The sequence below is a fragment of the Mustela nivalis genome (assembly GCF_964662115.1).
Source record: "Mustela nivalis genome assembly, chromosome: 4".
Lineage (NCBI taxonomy): Eukaryota > Metazoa > Chordata > Mammalia > Carnivora > Mustelidae > Mustela > Mustela nivalis.
The window spans coordinates 28803212-28820534 of record NC_139023.1 but is presented as its reverse complement, the minus strand read 5'-3'; the positions used below and the strand labels follow the sequence as shown (position 1 = coordinate 28820534).

General features: G+C 36.3%; 1 long non-coding RNA gene across 3 annotated transcripts in view; it reads right to left on the bottom strand.

Annotated features, from left to right (window-relative positions):
* LOC309863562 overlaps positions 1–17323 on the bottom strand; it is a 163318-nt gene that overhangs the window by 28277 nt on the left and 117718 nt on the right. For 2 of the 3 annotated variants that reach the window (XR_014311106.1, XR_014311107.1), the window contains exon 3: positions 14946–15055. The exons of the other annotated variant lie outside the window; for it this stretch is intronic. This is a non-coding gene — a long non-coding RNA (uncharacterized lncRNA). The remainder of the gene's footprint in view (positions 1–14945; positions 15056–17323) is intronic. 3 annotated transcript variants of the gene reach the window in all.

Below are 17323 nucleotides of genomic sequence, written 5' to 3'. Positions count from 1 at the left end.
CACAATCTTTTATAATTATACTAAATGATAAATTCCATAAAATACTGAGTATTATAAAAATGGGAATAGAAGAGTTATGTTAATATTCTGTAGGCAGAAAAAATTTCTATGAGAGAAAGACATTTAGGGTGAGACAATACAATGATCAGAAAGAAATATTCCAGTATAAGAGGCAAAAATTAACTCTAAGAAGAAGATGCAATACACATGGAGGCCCTGAAGAAGAAACTGAAAGAAGCTCAGTGTGTCTGAAGCATTGTGAACTAGAGAAGCTAGCAGTAGGTAAGTTAGAAAAGGTCGACAAGAAATCAGGAATGCAGAACCTTACAGGACTCAAAGATTTTGCATTTTATTTGTAAGTATAACGCTTCATTGTAATTTCACTATATAACCATTTCTTATAATACTATTTTATAGAAACTGAGGTAATATTTATTCAAGCAAAGTTTGGAAGTGGTGATGCAACATGGAGGCTTAAGTGGGTAGGAGAATAAATGAAACAAGATGGGATTGGGAGGGAGACAAACCATAAGTGACTCTTAATCTCACAAAACAAACTGAGGGTTGCTGGGGGGAGGGGGTTTGGGAGAAGGGGGTGGGATTATGGACATTGGGGAGGGTATGTGCTTTGGTGAGTGCTGTGAAATGTGTAAACCTGGTGATTCACAGACCTGTACCCCTGGGGATAAAAATATATGTTTATAAAAAATTAAAAATTAAAAAAAAATATGTTTATAACAATTTAAGATAAACTAGTATAGATATACTCTTTCCTAATGTTCTAAACTGAGAGTCAAAGAGCACAGAAAATCTAGACAAGTAAGTGGCTGCATGGCCCTTGGAAAGTTGTCTCCCTCTCTGTCTCAATTAGCCATTATCTTGGCCATATACCGGGCAGGAGTTACATTAACAGTAAATTCATGCCTCTACATATGGTCAAGTGCTTAAATGTGCAGACAGTCTGTGTTTTGCTTTGTTTTGTTTTTAAACTGGTCAGTTTCATGTATTTCCAATCTCTAGATGTGCAGGTAACAAAGCTGAAATTATATGGAGAAAAGAATGAAGGGACTTTCTACTTCAGGAGGAAAAAAAGTAAATTATAAGAATTTACTATGGTCCATACTATGTATGGACCCCAAACTTCTTCCTAGTGTGATTCTGACTAAAATTTCTATTTGTAGTAACATGGCAAGACATATGTAAGTATGTTTATTCTCAAAACAGAGGTTCAGTGATAAAGGAACCAAGACAATGCAGCAGTTTTAACTAGCACTTATTTTGAGATCTGTTCCTCAAAAAGTGAACTTGAACTTCAGTTTTCATGATTTCACTATGTGTAGAAACTAGTAACCAAAACTCAAACTTGTTTAAGGCAGGAAACCTATCTTCTTATAACACGGCAGGAAATGTATCTTCTTATAACTAAGATTCCAAAGGGTTGTATCTTTAGGGAAAGTGTAGACCAGAAATAACCCACTCTGTAGAAAACTGCAAGAAAACTAATTATCTTAAACATTGAAACTGCCTGGAGAACATTGGTTAAAAATGGTGATTACGATTTTGGAGCCACCAACTGGCCCTCCTGCAGGTTTTACAGCCCAATTTCACACTGTCTTGGTAGTCTGAAAGCCCTCAAGTTGAGAATATAGAGATTCTAGAGTTACAGAAGTAACTGTAAATCCTCTCCAGAAGAACACACTTCTATCCCAGATCTCACAGGATTCTGCAATTAAAAATCCAAGGAAAATGATCAGTTTATAGAGAAAGTACTAATTATAAAGGAAACAAGGCACCAAGGGCAAGATCCAGAAGAAATAATAAAATAAACAGACTTACAAGTATTTCAGATATTAGAATTATCAGAGACAGACTCTAAGATAAACATATTTATTATATTCGAAGTTTTTAAAAACTTTGTAATATATTCTGTGAATAAGAAACTACAAAGAATGACTAGAAGATTTGAAAAGGAACCAAGTACAATTTCTAAAAATATAATTAAAATAAAAAATCCAATGAATGGTTTTAATGGCAGTCACAGCTAAAGAGAGAATTACTGAACAAGATAGTAAATCAGAGGAAATTATTCAAAAGTTAGCTGACAGAAACAAAGAAACAAAATATGAGAAAATGTTTTTGATGTATCCAGATGCCTAGAAGCAAAGTGAGAATCACACTGGTGAGTATATACAGAAGCAAATTACAGTAAAATATGCCTTCCAACTGGGCTAGGGAATTCCTCCTCCTTTTGACCCTTGAAACCACTCTGAGTCCTAATTTCTCAGTCACTTAAGCTGCCTGCAAATCAAACACAAGAAAACTTCTTGGAAGGTAGGTGAGTTACATATCAGGCTAAGTGTTCTCTTAGAAGTGCCTCAGGTCTTTCTTCATCAGAGCCTTCTTCAGTAGAAAAGGCTTTAAAAAGGATCCTATGCAGGCCAAAGCCAGGGCTCTCTGAAAAATAACCCTTACCCTTACGTGTACTTTGTCAGCAGAGCCAGTAGCAGGGAGCCATCTAAATGGTAGCATCTGGAGTGCAAAATAGTTTCCGGCTGCTTTCATGCAGCCAAGGTGTCCATTAAAGAGCTGGCACAGCTTCCAGAGGCACATTAGAAATGGCCTTTGCTAAATACACTGTCTCGTTTTCCTTCCACATATAGATTATATTGCTTTAATTGGTCCAGCATCCCTACTGTGTTCTCCTGGTCCCAGGACAGGAGAGATGGCTGAACTATTCCTATATGTGTTACGGTAACACTCTTTCTTGCTGAGGAAGTAAGAATAGAATTAAGGCTGAGAATACATTTTTCAGAGGTGATTAGTTCCTTTTAGTTTTATGTCTGAATCTGAATGTTTGGACTTGATATCCCAAGCTGTTTGAAACTTAAAGGTTCATTGCTTTGCCCCAGGGAAATATGGATCTTTGCTAGCCAACATGATGAATTGCTTTTTGTTATGCCCTTCTCAGACCTTTGGAAGTATTACGGATTAAAAATCAAGAGAGCCCAGGAGAAATCAGAAATTCTAACTATAGGTCAGAAGTTGTTGAGAAGAGTGAATTATAAGAGGCCTAAAAATTCTATCATCCATTAAAGCACCATACTGATCTCTTTAATCATGACTGTCATCTGCCTATTGTCTATATTTTTAAAAAACCACATTGGTGAGGCTGCAAATAACTATAGGAACAGTATGATCCTGGATGCAGGATCCAGGAAATTCTAGTCTCAGCTCTGCAACTTGATTAACTATGTGACCTTAGCCAGGCAGCAAACTTTCCATGGTTCATTCTCCTCATATGCAAATAATAATAATAATAACTATTGTAGTCTAAGGAAAAGTGAATTATAAGAAATTTAATGAGGGGCACCTGGGTGGCTCAGTGGGTTAAAGCCCCTGCCTTCCATTTGGGTCCTGAGATCAATCCCCACGTCAGGCTCTCTGCCCAGCAGGGAGCCTGCTTCCTCCTCTCTCTCTTCCTGCCTCTCCACCTACATGTGATCTCTGTCAAATAAATAAATGAAAAAAATCTTAAAAAAAAAAAAAAGTTTAATGAGAGGAGGAGGTGGTAACAATAAAATATGGTGTCCAGCAAAGAACAAAAGGGCTCTTAGCTCTTAACTGCATATATCAAAATTTTTTAACAATGCGTGTCTGACCTTTTTTCCCACTTAATTGTAAACTAATTAAGAATAGGAACTTGGGGCACCTGGGTGGCTCAGTTGGCTGTGCATCTGCCTTCGGCTCCGGTCATGAACTCAGGGTTCTGTTTGACTAAGAGCCTGCTTCTCCCTCCCACTCTACTGCTCCCCCTGGCTTGTGCTCTCTTGCTCTCTTTGTCAAATAAATAAAAACTTAAAAAAAAAAAACAAAGAATAGAAATTCTTTTATTCATATTTAAATTCCTAGCTCCTATGGAGTATCTTACATATAAAAGTTCTCAATAAACATTTGCTGCATGAATGAATTCTAATAGAGCTAAGTCAAGATAGGAATCCAGACATAGGGCCATACTGGAAAAGATAAAGATATGAGGGAGTAAGAAGAGTGTTATGCATTACAGTTTGTACATGTCTTTTCAGTTAAATGAAAATACACACACACACATGTACATGATAGCTGTACACATATATATAATACATACATATAATAGCTATATATAAAATATTTACACAAAATATGTAATATATACATAAAATACATTGTATCATTTTTTCTTTTTTAAACGGGTATTAACTTCATGAACTTAAAGGAGACACATTTCCCATTTTCCTATTTGTGTATGTGCTTGGCAGTGGGGTGCGGTGTGCATGTGTGTTCTTTATGTTAAATGGTTTAATAGCAGACCCAAGGTTAGAATCTTATTTCTACCAGTAGTGACCCAAGTAGTCTAGTGGGTTCTAAAATTTTCTTTGATGATATTTTGCAGAGGACTACAACATGTAGTACATATACAAAATAAGGTCTCTTATCTGCTCCTGACCATCTTTATCAGAGTTCATGAACATGATCATATTTTAACCAAATTGAGTCGTTATTTAGTCAGACTTTATGTACTTACATAATTATCCCCCATCCCTGCCAAATCATAATTTATTAACTTAAGAGGCAAGAGCTCCAGCGCAAGGCAGGTACAGAGTTTATGTTCTATAAGACTTCTTAAATTAAAAAATCAAAGTTTCAATTATATAGACTAAGGATAAAACCATCAGAGAATTCAAATGTCATTTGTATTTGAAGTTACATCCATATATGTGTATACATAAACATATATGCATTTACACATAAACACAAAACAAAAAGATGACTGACTTTAGCAACAAACTGATTCTCTACCTAGGCTTTACTAAAGCATATTTGAATCTCTTGTATACCCTGATTATAACTTTACAACATGAGGAAGGTAATTCAAACTCTTGTAGGATATTAAGGAAGACAAAATAATTTAGAATTAACAATATATCCAATGACAACGCACTCAGGTCAGCTTCACTTATATGAGTCAGTTGAAGTCATCTGAAAGATTACCTTTCCAAAACTGTTTTCCTTTTCAAACTGCTACTATGCCAGAATTCTTAAGCATTTATTTTTATTATTTAGTATCTTTAAGTGTTTATTTTAAGGCAGTATTACTTTATTTCCGCTTTGCTTAGATGCTATCAACTTAACAATTATTTACAGATAAAATAAAATACTGTCACAATAAGTGTACATTAAATACATTAAATGTATTCATTGTTTATTAGATAAATTTTAGAAATGTTGACACAGAAAAAATTCAAAATAATAAAAAATTCAAAATAATAAAATAATAAAAATTCAAAATAATAAAATTCCTTTTTCACTTAAAAGAAAAAGGAACAGAACAGTCAGCTATTTTAAGTATTTGAGTGATCATAATCCAGTACCTGATCTTTATCCTCACAAAAATTCCTTCTTTCATCCAGCAACTTATGTGGATTGTTTAGGTTGCATATGTTCAAATCATACTGTCCAAATCTCACAGACTTACACATCAGGATGATTTACTGTTAATAACCACTTAGTCCATTATCCAGGGTAACTATCTCCTACAAACAAAGACTATTGGAAAACAAATTATCTAAGGAGTTTGTATGGTGAGCTTTAAGTAAGATTTATAAATCTTTTTTTTTTTTTTAAAGTAGCTAGACAAATAATAGAAAAGTGGTAAAGGGGCTGAAGGTTTCCTGAGAGTCAGGTAGGCATTTTTTACACTTGAGCAAAAATGTATGTATTTTTTTGTTTTCTTAAAACACAGGAAATACAATGTCCATTTGTAAGCTGATTTGATTTTCCATTCTGACTCAGGGTCACAGAGAAATATTCCTCTACTACTACAAAGAACACCCATGGTGTAAGCATGACAGAAAAATGAGAATGAACACTAAGCTTTAGTACTGAGAGAAACAGGCTATGTCGGAAACTATGAACTAATTTAATAATGTTCTTTAATTACACTTGACTTTCGTGTCTCGCTGGAACCTGAGCTGTATTTCCAGATCTAATTTTTAAAGAAGAGCTGAATATCCAAGTTATGAATGTGAAATACCCTGATTTTTAAGATATTTGGTTTCTAAATAAGGTGCAGGGCAAACAAAACACAACCAAGGCCATATTCAGTCATGGCCTGCTTCTCTAAGACTTTCATCTAGAGAAATGTTACTATGGTTTGAATATTTGCGCCTCCCCCTTCCCCCTATTTTGAAATCCTAACCCCCAAAGGTAGTGATATTTGACATATAGCATCCTTTGGGAGGTGCTTAAATCTTAAAGGTGGAGCCCTCATGAATGGGATTAGTGCCTTACAAAAGAGGTTCCACAGAGATCTCTAGCCCTGTTCACCATGTGAGGATACGGACACAGTGAGAAGTCCACAGTCTGCAACCCAAAAGGGGGATGCCCCTGATCATGCTGGCACTCTCATCTCAAATTTCTGGCCTCCAGAACTGTTACATATAAGCTACTCAGTGCATGCTATTTGTTATACCAGTCTGAACTAAAAGATGTTTCATCAGACAATGACTACATTTAATTTTATGATCCAGAGAAAGCTAGAGTAACTGGAAACATGTCTCATAATTCCCTCCTTCTGTTGTTCTCTTTGGGCTGACAGGAATTTCTGCTCTCATGCTCTGGTTTTAAGTAATCCATGGATGGCTTATTAACAGCTTCTTTCTAGAAAGTCAGATACAGAATTGGTTAGGTTATACTTTTTATGGATACTTTTCTATTAAGAGGTCCACCCTTTTAATGTTTTCAAATAGCTGTTATTCACTTCTTGGAAGGTGCTTCCAATGTTTGCAAGTGACTCTCTTTGAAAACACCACCTTCCTTACTTATTGGGCTAGCCACACATTTATAACTCATTACCTTAGGGCTTGGTTCTTCTATTCACGGCTATTTTAAAGATTCCGTGCTGGATTTCAAATTTGCCTGACCTTGCCTCAAATTCCGAAGAATTACTTAACTCTCTGTCTGGTTATACTCAGTAGTGCTCCGATGCTCTTATTTACTAATTTTTCATGCATATCATCACCTTTCCACTCTAAATCTTTTGTAGATAGTCTTACTATGGTACAAAGTGAAGTACCTGATGAAAGGGAAGGTGATGTCTGCCTTCTTCTTCTTCCATTGGTAGATTGTATTTCCCTAATTCCAAGTGGAAAGTATCATTTGTTGATACTGATGCCTATATGTAGTTTACCTATTTTTTCCCCTTCTATGCTACATACCCTGCTCCTCTTTCATATCTCCATCCATTTCAAAAGCTCAAAATTTTTTACCTATACCTCTTCTCCCCTCAAATTTTATTGTTGGTGGATAAAGATGGTAGCTGATAATAAGCCCTCTTACAGGTGGTAAAGAGGCATTTCTCCTAGGGTGAATTCTGCTTCTCCAAAAGAGAAACAATTTGAATGTGTCAGAGATTTAATTAAATGTAAAATTTACATTTTCACTATCGAATCCTCAAAGCAAGTCATTCACTCAGAAACATAAAGCACCATATAAGACAACTTATATTTTCTTTAAATATAAATAAAAATATACCTTTTAGTTATTAAACAGATCACTGATGTTCCCATTCTGCTGAATTAAAACTAGGTTTCTCTAAGTTTTAGTATTCTGATTTGTTACTTCAACTACATAATAACCTCAAGCATAGACATTTTATCTGATACTGCTTGATACTTAAAAATATACTGGAGCGGGGCACTTGAGTGGCTCGGTGGGTTAAACCTCTGCCTTCGGCTCTGGTCATGATCTCAGGGTCCTGGGATGGAGTCCCAGGAGCAGAGATGGAGCAGGGAGCCTGCTTTCTTCCTCTGCTGCACCCCTGCTTGTGCTCTCTCTCCTTCTCTCACCCTCTGTCAAAGCAATAAATTATTTTAAATATATACATATTTATATGTATATAAGTACACACACACACACACACACACACACACACACACACACACACTGGAGGGGTGCCTGGGTGGCTCAGTTAGTTAAGCGGCTGCCTTTGGCTCAGGTCATGATCTCAGGGTCCTGGGATCGAACCCATGTTGTGCTCCTTACTCACCAGAGAGCCTGCTTCTTCCTTTCCCTCTGCCTGCCGCTCTGCCTACTTGTACTTGTTATCTCTTTATCAAATAAATAATAAAATCTTTCAAAAAAATAAACTGCAAGTATATCAGATTTGCTAGTCAGATTCTTTGGTATTACTTAAGATGACTAAGAAAAGACAAGTTATATTCTTTATAGGGAAGTATAAATATGACTTCTAGTATGTTATAAAAAGCCCATCTTATAACACTATATTTTGGAAACCAGTTTATCAAGATTTCTGAAGAAAAGTTTTAGTGTTATAGTCATATATTGCTGAAAGAATCATCTCTATTCAGTTTGGTCCTCTAAGGCAATTCCAAGAAGTCACTGTACTTTAGGATGACTTTAACATCTTTTATCATGGTAAGCTTAATACCCAGTTTTTAGAATTCCACATTTCCCTGAAGTATACTGCACATTTCTGTGCACTACCTTTACTAGCATAATCTTTTACTGTTCAATGATAAATATACTATTTAAATGCTTTTGTCTAATTGGGTCATGCTGCAATGAACAACTGCCTGCATTATGTATAGATGTGTAATAAGAAACTCCTGAATAAAGTCTTTTTTCTCCACATACAAAGTAAAATCTGTTATGGCAGCAAGACACATAAAGAGCCAAAACCTTCCATTATTTATGTCTTCAATAACAGTGAATGAGGTTCATTGGGGCAAAAGTGAGACAAATTAGAAAGAACTTTAGAGGTAGATTTTGGCTCAACACAAAGAAGACAATTATAAATATTAAAGCTATCTTAAAAGGAAATAGGCTTCCTTGTCAGCTAGTGAGGTCCCTGTTATCTGAGGTATTCAAGTAGGCCTGATGGTGGTGGAAAATTCAAATACAAAGAACAATGGCCAACATTATTTTCAAACCCCTGTTAAAAGGTAAGAATGCCAACTACCAGCAATTTTAGAAAAGACAGTATATTTACTTAAATGAAAGAACACATATCTAAATATGTATTTGTTGTGTATTAGAATTTTCCTGTGCCCTGGAGATAAAACGGTGACACAGACATATGGCTGACTTCATGAAGCTTATAGCCCATTGGCGAAAACAACAAATGATTTTAGAAAGACTGAAAAGCATATGCCCTTGTTTCTATAAGAGTACAGGGCAGTGAAAGACTACCTTCAGTAGAGCAGCAAAGCCTATGTTTATAGTACTAGAAAAGGAGGAGACAAAAGAAGAAGAAGAAGAAGAAGAAGAAGTAGTAGTAGTAGTAGTAGTAGTAGTAGTAGTGGGGGAGAGGAGGAGGAGGAGAGGAAGAAAGTTTTAAGGGAATTTGCATGTGATATTAAAAAACAGCAAAATAACTATAGCAAAAAACACAACTTTTTTGGACTTATTTTACCATTTCCTGGTAAGCTGTTTCCTGAACTAGATCCTGATGGCCATGAGGGGCCACTAAAGAATTTTAAGCTGGAGAGTAGTCTGATGATACACAGGTTACAGAAGAAATAACTGTATGCACAATGTGAAAAAGGGCAGATCTGGTAGTAAGATGAGCACTGTTGAAATAAACTCAGTGGGAAATGATTAAAAATTTAATGTACTTGGCGATGGGAATGCAGAAAAGGGAAGAAGATCAATAAATATTAGCCTTTCCTGAATCTGGTAACTAATTAGTTATAGAGAAGAAAGGTAAGAGAAATAATGTCTCTTGGATTTCTGCCTCCTTTCTTCAACTATTTTATTTCAGTAGCTGGAAATAAATAATAAAATTAGCACCTGGACTTTTCCATGCACCCAGGAGATCTAGATCTTCTTACCTAGATCTTACAAAAGCAAAATAGGATTTCCAAGAATTCTATCCGACATATCCAGGGTGTCTCTTGATCACTAACAGCTAATTTAACGTTAAGTGCTATAGACTATTTACTTATTTTTTAACCTACATGTTAAAAAAGAAAATAATCTTCAAGAGATGGCAATAAAGTAGTCCTAGTCAACCTTATTTTTAAGTCAACATCCCAATTTCCTCTTACTATTTATACCTTTCCACTGGATGCATATTAATTTTTTTTAATTTTTTAAAGATTTTATTTATTTATTTGAGAGAGAGCATGAGCAGGAAGAGGAGTAGAGTGGGAGAGAGAAGCAAACTGCTGGCTAAGCAAAGAGCCAAATGTGGGGCTCAATCCCAGGACCCTGATATCATGACCTGAGCCAAAGGCAGAGGCTGAACTGACTGAGCCACCCAGGTGCCCCAAAAGACAACATTTTAAAGATAAAGACTGCTACATCATCCAAAGTATGATGTATATGTATATTAGTAAGTTTGTGCCACACAAAAATGCTTGTCCTGTATGGAACTAAGGATACTAAACTAGCTTAGGGGCGCCCGGGTGGCTCAGTGGGTTAAGGCCTCTGCCTTCAGCTCAGGTCATGATCCCAGGGTCCTGGGATCGAGCCCTGCATCAGGGTTTCAGCTTGGTGGGGCGCTTGCTTCCCTTCCTCTCTCTGCCCGCCTCTCTGCCTACTTATGATCTCTGTCTGTCAAATAAATAAGTTAAATATTTTTTAAAAATGCATTTTCTGGATATGAAAACTATACTTTTTTTTTAAAATTTACTCCATGGGGGAAAAAACATGAATCTAATAAAATTACCCTACATCAAGAGGCCCTTGTTCCTATGCACAAGGAAATCCATCTGTTGAGCTGAAAGACAAGGTCATATAATTCACTTAATGCTACATGACTGAAAAATCAAGAGTTTCCAGGAAATCTCTGTTTGATGTTTCACATCTCTATTTCACAATGACTTGGAAGTAATCCTGAAATTCAAACATTTTGGTAACCTAAAAGACTGAAGTTTCATTAGAGTTTAAGAAGGTATTATGTCTACAATGGAATACTATGAAGCCATCAAAAGAAATGAAATCTTGTCATTTGCAATGACGTGGATGGAACTAGAGAGTATCATGCTTAGCGAAGTAAGTCAAGCGGAGAAAGACAACTATCATATGATCTCCCTGATATGAGGAAGTGGAGATGCAACGGGGGGGGGGGGGGTTAAGGAGGTAGGAGAAGAATAAATGAAACAAGATGGGATTGGGAGGGAGACAAACCATAAGTGACTCTTAATCTCACAAAACAAACTGAGGGTTGCTGGGGGAAAGGGGGGTGGGGTTATGGACATTGGGGAGTGTATGTGCTATGGTGAGTGCTGTGAAGTGTTTAAACCTGGTAATTCGTATAACTGTACCCCGGGGGATAAAAATATATTATATGCTTATAAAAAATAAAAAAAATATTAAAAAAAGAAGGTATTATGTCTAAATTGGCTTAAGCTGCTCTAACAAAATACCATAAACTATGTAGTTTAAACAGCAGACACTTATTTCTCACAATTCTGGAGGATGAGAAGTCCAAGATCAAGGTGCGATTTGGTTCCCGGTAAGAGTCCTCTTTCTGGCTTTCAATTTTCTGACTTTTCACCATACCCTCACATGTTAAGAGAGAGAGCAAGTTCTGGTCTCTTCTTGTAAAGACATACTCATCCTTCATGGGGGTCCCACCCTCATAATCTCATATAAATGTAATTACTTTCCAAAGTTTCCACCTCCTATCATCACATTAGGGGTTAAGGCTTCAACATATGAGTTTTTTGGGGAACACAAACATTCAGTTCATAACAGTATATATGAGAGTATATATGAGAGTAAAAGAATATCTCAACATATTCTTTTAACAGGTATTTATTGAACCTACTATATTCTAGGACTACTGTGGATATAGAAAGGACCAAAATAAAGATTTCTGTAGTCTTAAAGCATACGTTCTAATTGGGAGAGGGGCAACCAACAAAATAAATCCTATAATGTAACAAATAGTAAACGCTGACGACAAAAACAAAGGGGATGGGCAAGGGAATGACAATGAGAGTATGTGATTTAGAACTGGGTACTGAAGAAAAGGCCTCACTGAAAAGATGGTATTTATTTATTTGTTTATTTATTTATTAAGATTTTATTTATTTATTTGACAGAGATCACAAGTAGGCAGAGCAGCAGGCAGTGAGAGAGGGAGAAGCAGCCTCCCCACTGAGCAGAGAGCCCGATGCAGGGCTCGATCCCAGGATCCTGGAACCATGACCTGAGCAGAAGGCAGAGGCTTAACTCTCTTAGCCACCCAGGCGCCCCTGAAAAGATGGTATTTAAGCGGAGATTTAAAAGGAAGTAAGACAGTAAACCATATGGCTAACTGAAAGAAAAGATAGAGGCAAAAGCAAGTAAAAAAGTCCTCAGAGGACAGTGATCTTCATGTTCCATAAACAATAAAGAGGCCAGTGAGGTTGGGTGAAGTAAACAGGAGAGAAAGGAGGTTGAAATTAGAGAGGAAGTAAAAGAGAAGACCAGATAGGGATTTATAAGCCATTTTAAAGATTTGGCCTACCTCTGATTGAGACAGGCAGCTAACAAAGAGTAGTGAGCAAGGAAAGACAACTTCAAATTGTCATTTCAAAATATGACTGCTGTGCAGAAAGAAGCTATGGAGGAATAAGGGTGAAGGAAGGAGGTTCCTTTTAAATCCAAGCAATAACTAATTGTGGCTTAGAGCAGGACAGTAGCGATGAAAGTGGTGAGAAGTGGCAGAATTATGGATATACTTTCAAAGTAGAGCTAACAGGATTTCCTGATTGGAATGTGGGGATGATGATAAAAAGAATCAAGGATGATCCCATGGTTTGCTGGCTGCAGCAAGTGAAAGTGTGGCATCCACAGGGAAGGGGCTGGGAGTATGTCAGGAAAAGAGCAAGAATTTGGTTTTGGATATGTTAGGTTTGAGAAGACCACTAGTTATCTAAATAAAAATCCTGAGTAAACATTCAGACATGTAGGTTGGGAGTACAAAAGAAAGGCTGGGCTAGAGGTAGAAATTAGGGAGTCATTAACACATTGATGGTAGGGCGCCTGGGTGGCTCAGTGGGTTAAACCTCTGCCTTCAGCTCAGGTCATGATCCCAGGGTCCTGGGATTGAGCCCCACATCGGGCTCTCTGCTCAGCAGGGAGCCTGCTTCCCCCCCACAACCCCCCACCCTGCCTCTCTGCGTACTTGTGCTCTCTGTCTGTCAATAAATAAAATCTTAAAAAAAAAAAAACAAACAAACACATTGATGGTATTTTACTTAGCTCTGCAGTAGCAACAACTCTATTCCCCAAATCTCACTGGGCTGCAAAAAGAAATATTTATTTCTCACTCACATTACTTCTTAGTTGCTATTTGGGCTTCATGTTGCACTACTGTTTTTGTTTTCTTATTCCAGCATCCCGCCTGAAGGAAGAATCTCTTTCTGGGATATACCAGTCTTGTTTTATATGACAAAATAAGAGCAAGAGTATTAATAAATAAAGCTTCTGTTAAGACCTGGCAAACTGTCATTTCCATGCACATTTCATTGGCCTACCCTGATCAATCATATGATTAAGCCCAAGAAAGGGGTAGTGACATAACTCTTCCTATAAGGAGGCACGGGTCAGTGTTAGTCACACAGAAAGAGGGAAAGTGTGAAATCTTGTTACAGAGACACAGAATGAACAAATGAGTGCAATGTTATAATCTATCGCACATACATAATTGTATTTAAAGCCCCAAGACTAAATGAGTATGGAAAAAGAAGAGAAATTATCAAAGACTGAGTCCTAGATCACTCTACCCTTAGAATGTTAACCACATGAGGAAAAATGGTAAATGAGACTGAGAAAAAGCTACCAGTGAAAAAGAAAAGCGGGAAAGTGTAGTCAACTGAAAGCCAGCTACAGAAAAAATTTCAAGGAAACGACAACTATTTGTATCAGGTATCAATGATAAGTTAATGTGAACTGAAAAATGACCAGTGAATTTAGCAATATGGGAAGACTCTGGACTTAAGGAAATTTCACTGGAGAAAGAGAGAGCAATAGCCTGAATTCAATGGTTTTAAGAAAAATAGAAGTACAACTGGATGCAGTCAGTACAGATAATGTATGAGAAATTCCGCTTCTAGCAAAGAGCAGATCTGATGACAGTGCATTAGAGTCTCAGTCAGCCTCACCTACTAGAGACAAAACCAGAGCTACCCTGGTTTCTGCCCATCTCAAGGCTTGTTTTTTTTTGTTGTTGTTTTGTTTTGTTTATTTTTTATTATGTTCATTTTCTGATGTAGTGTTCAATGATTCATTAGTTGTGTATAACACCCTGTGCTCATCATCACAACATGTGCCCTCCTTAATATTCATCACCTGGCAAGCCTTCTTTTCAATCCTTTCCTACATATTCCATGTTTGACTTAGTTCTTTTTTCACTACTAAGCTAATTATAAATTATAATCTATCACCATAAGTGGGGTATATGAAAAACCTAGGGATTGATCTATTGTGTTATATGTTTTACTGCAAACTGAAATCAAAAGATGAGAGACTATTTGTGTGGAATATTATGACCATATTTAGGATATGTGGTAAACCTATGACTAATGGACCCAACAAAAACAATACAGGTATGCAAACAAAATCAAAATCAAAACAAGTACTTTGGAGACTGGAAATTGTTACTTTTGTAAAACTGATAAAGCCTAATATAGTTGAACGATAGCCAGGTAGCTAGCTGATCTCTTAGAAATATTTCATATCAGAAACCTAATGCTTACCAATGATTGAGAAAAATTGCAGTGGCAGTTGCAAGGTCAGTCTTAGTGAGAAAGAATCCCTGACTATACCATCACTTCCATGCTCACCCTACTCTGCCACTCTATAAACAAGCTCCCTATGAATAAATCCTGCATTGACAAAGGAAGGAGAATGACTGTACCTATGAAGTGGGTTATCCTATCTACCTGTTTACTTACAGCCTTCTTTGAAGCAAGGTCTTGCTGGTGAAAATCCACATATGCTGGCCCCATTTCATAAGCTCAATTTACATTTTGTTTGCAGATGATATGAACCAAACTCAAATTAGCTTAAGAAAAATAAAAGAAAAAATAAAAAGATATGGAGTTATTTTCTTAACTGGAAAGGTTGGGGGGGTACCTACATCAGATTATCAAGTAATCAAGCATTATCAATTCTCTGAATTTGTTAGCTTTACTTCTCTCTTTACTACTTCCTCATTCTTTTCCACTAAAGGCCTCTCTTTGGCAGAGGACATCACTGAGACAGTATCATGAACTTATCTTCTATTTCCCAGTGTCAGTATATGATATTTCATCAAAAGCTTCTAACTCACTCATCTTAGGTTATATACTCATCCCAATTAAGCCAGACTTCAGTAATGTTACAATCCAGTTCTTTTGGTGAATAGCGGTGCTAGCAGAACCTCATGTGGTAGGAAAGGGGCAAAGTACAAAGAAGAGGGTACTATTATTAGCAAAACGCATATGAGGTAGACAAAAATCAAACTGTGCATTATGAAAAAAGTACTATTTTGTAAAAGATGAAGTACAACACAAATTTAGCCTTAGATAATAGTAAAAACTGAAAAGCCTTAGAGAAATAAAAGAAGCTATGATTATTGAAAACCAAGTAAATAGAATTCTCAACCTCAGGATGGTCCTGTTATAAGAGCATATAAGCCTCAGGACTCAATGTATGCTTTACCAACCAATGTTGACTATTTAGCTTTATCTTTACTTACTATCTGGAGGAGCTGTTCATAAACACCATTATGTTTATAAAATATTAAAGGTCATCAGTCATTAGCTCCTTCATCTCAAAGGGATGGTTGATACTGATTATCTTTAAATTCATACAAGTTACTTTCTTATTTATTTATTAGCTAATAGTATTAATTAAGTAGAAAAACTATCATAACATAGTATGTTCACAGCACAGGAAAAGAATCTGGCATCAAATTGCAAGGAAAAAGAAATGTAAATGGATGGTGATAAACTTTAAAAATCTATTTCATTACATTGAGTTTTAAAAATCTATTTCAATGGCATTAAAAATCAGCAGGTAAAACAAAAACTTTTATCACTCTATCTCATTGCCTGTGCAGTTGTCTTGACTGATTCCAAAATCAGCAGAACTTCACTCACATGCACATTAAATTAGGGAATGATACCCTGTTAAGGAATGTTATTCTAAGAATGTTATCAACGTGCTGTCAAATGTTTAGACCTAACATACTACTGCTTTCCTGAGAAATGTCTGATCTCGTTGGGAAATGAATACAAAAGAATTCCAGAAAATCTGATCCAGCAAGTTGTGTGGAAATTCCTTAAGTTTCCTTTTTTAAAATTCAGATTTCCTTTTCTCATTCCCAGTTTAATCTTTTTGATTCCACTCCATCACTGTATTCTACCCAAATTAACATCAATGACAAGCATACTAAGATATTATCAAAGAGAAGGGGGAAGAAAAGCCTTGGAGGGGGTGGATTTTCTTCACCTAACCCAATGAATAGGGTGGAAGATAGACTGCCCATGAGAGAGGAGCCTGTTATCACACAGCAATCCTGTTGAGTAGGAACCAGGGCTCTTCCATCTGTCAATCTGATTAATACTTCCTTCTTCTAAAAACAAAGAAGGAAAATAGAAACAAACAAACAACAACAAAAAAAAAACATTATACCTATTTTTAAGTATTGGTGAGAACAGAAATAATTAATGTAAAGTGCCTACCTAAGTGACTGATGCAGTAAACATTTAGTAGATGAAAGCAATTAGATCTTTTTGAAATTCAAAATAGTTCTTTTTAGCTTTATTTTCACAGTTAAAAGGAAATACACATTCCTTGGAAAAAATGAAAAAATGCAAATGAACAACAACAAAAAGGAGTAAAGATGAAAAACTCTTGAATTCCCACCAACTAGATTACTTAGTCAGAACCAATGGTAAATTTGGGGAATGTTCTGTGTTCAGGTTCTTTGTAACCTGTATTTTTCTTAAAGATATTATTTATTAGAGATACAGAGAGAGAAAGGAGCAGAGAAAGAGGGACAAGAAGACGTTGCACTGAGCATAAAGCCTGACATGGAGTTCGATCTCAGGACCCCAAGATAATGACCTGCACCGAAATCAAGAATCTAGCACTAAACCAGCTAAGCCACCCAGGCACTCCTGTAACCTGTACTTTGTGCATAGTTATATATTTTGCAAATCTTCTCATATCAATATCAACATCATTTTAATTGTAGATACATACCAATGTATGTACACTTGCACAGATACATCCTTTATTTTACCACCCTTCCACTGCTGAGCACTAATGTTGATTCCATTTATTT